The sequence below is a fragment of the Otolemur garnettii genome, unplaced genomic scaffold, assembly GCF_000181295.1.
Source record: "Otolemur garnettii isolate 467f Iridium unplaced genomic scaffold, OtoGar3 scaffold00142, whole genome shotgun sequence".
Classification (NCBI taxonomy): domain Eukaryota; kingdom Metazoa; phylum Chordata; class Mammalia; order Primates; family Galagidae; genus Otolemur; species Otolemur garnettii.
Window position 1 is genome coordinate 1,477,695 of NW_003852537.1, and position 2,021 is coordinate 1,479,715.

General features: G+C 38.6%; 1 protein-coding gene across 1 annotated transcript in view; it reads right to left on the bottom strand.

Moving 5' to 3' along the window:
• Positions 1-2,021, bottom strand: part of TMEM225B (transmembrane protein 225B) — a 42,373-nt gene that overhangs the window by 39,564 nt on the left and 788 nt on the right. The window lies entirely within an intron of this gene.

The following is a 2,021-nucleotide window of genomic DNA, read 5'->3' on the forward strand; positions in this document are numbered from 1 at the left end:
AAATAAATAAATAATAAAAAAAGCTGCAACATTTAAAGGGTGGTGCCTGTAGCTCAAAGGGGTAGGGCACCAGCCCCATATACCAGAGGTGGTGGGTTAAAACCCGGCCCCAGCCAAAAAAACTGCAAAAAAAAAAAAAAATAGCAACTGGTAAAGGTTTTATTTTAAAGAGGTATGATAAGGAAGGGAACATAGGTGATTGCACATGATTTCTGCTACTGCTCAATCAATCACCAAGTACTGCCCTTTTCATGCAAATATGAAGTCTGACAGTTAAGTTCACAAACTTGCCACCATGCACTTACATTGGCAGCACTATACAAATAACTCAGGAGGGTTTCATAACCTTAGTATATCAGTGTCTCACAGCTATATTCATGTCAACATGTGGCAGTGTCTGCTAAGTGGCATTCATTATTGTTGTTGGGTGTTTTGTGTGCTGTCATGCTGAATTATTAGAACAACAAACAAATATTAAATTTCTTGTTCAACTTGGCAAGAGTAGAGTGGAAGTGAATTCAGGGACATGTTAGTCCAAGTTTAGGAAGAAAATGGCAGTATACAAATGGATAATACATTTTTCTGAGGGAAGAGATAGCATTACTAATGACAAGAGGTCAAGGCAGCCAGTAATCAGCAAACTAACCAAAACATTGCAACAGTTCATCAAATTGTGCTTTAAAATTGTACCATGAGAACCATAGCAGACCAAGTAAATCTTGATAGAGAAGCAGTTAGGAAAATCTTAGCTGAAAATCTTGGCCATTAACTCATGGCTCTTGCATCATAACCATGTACCAGCTCACAGAGCACCATCTGTGAGGGAGTTTTTAGCCAACAAACAAATGACTATATGGGAACACCCACCTTACTCATCTGACCTAGCCTCTAATGACTTTTTTCTTTACCCAAGGATAAAGAAAATATTGAAAGGGAGACATTTTGATTACATTCAGGAATGTGTGGGGTTTGGACAGGCAGAGAACATAAGCAAAGGACACAAAACCAAAATGGTGGATGGGGCAAAATGTCTGGGCTTATCTTGGGACCACTGAGGTAAGACTTTAAAGCTGGATTGAAGAGGGCCCTGAATTCATGTTATGGAGTATGGATTCCAGCAGGCACTATAAACTACTTGAGTAAATGAATCTTTCAGGCAGGCTAACAAAGACACTTGGCCTCTTAGAAAGAACAGCAGCAGGGCGCCTATGACAAGGCCTATGCCCCTCATCTAAATTCTGATTCTTTTCTTATTCAAAATTCTCTTTAAGGCCAAATTCATGACCTTCTAACACTCCCTGGCCAAAATCCCATTTACACTGCTCTCATCTTGTGAACTTCAGCATTGCTTATTGTCCCACAGCGTTCATAGTTGACTATTTCAACTCAATACTAATCATGGGTGGGAAGGAGTTAAGTTTTCTTTCAATTCAATTATTATGAGTCTCAGTGCCTCATAATAATTACTAAATACTTAGTTAAAAATTAGCCTAAGCACATAATGAGAAAACTAAATGTGTGAAAGAAAATCCTCCAAACATAAGACATCTCAAAGTCAATGATATAAATTATCCAAACCTTTATCCCCTAATTAAATTATCCAACTTCATTTTCTCTAATGGTTGCACACTATACAATGGTGGAGTGGCAGAACGAAATCTAAATGTTAATATAAATAGTCTCACTTCATTTCCCATCAGCGGGTGGCTGACCTATTTGTTACCCTCTATAGACAAGGTGCCTTCTTGGAGTTTATTTCTTGGGTGGAGGTAGCTAGGCAGATGTCCACTCTTCTCCTGGTATTTGGGGTATGGGACATACTTGACTGGGTTCATTTGTTTATTCATTCAACATGTAACAGTAATGAGACTCTCTGAATACCAAGCAAATTAACAGATGCTGGAACAACAAATTCTTTTAGCAGTGCAAAGACAGTGGCTGCTGTTGCAGCTGTGGGCCACAAAGCAGGGAAATATTAGCTACAAGATTTATTTACATGTGATAGAGCTTCAGGTTTAAAA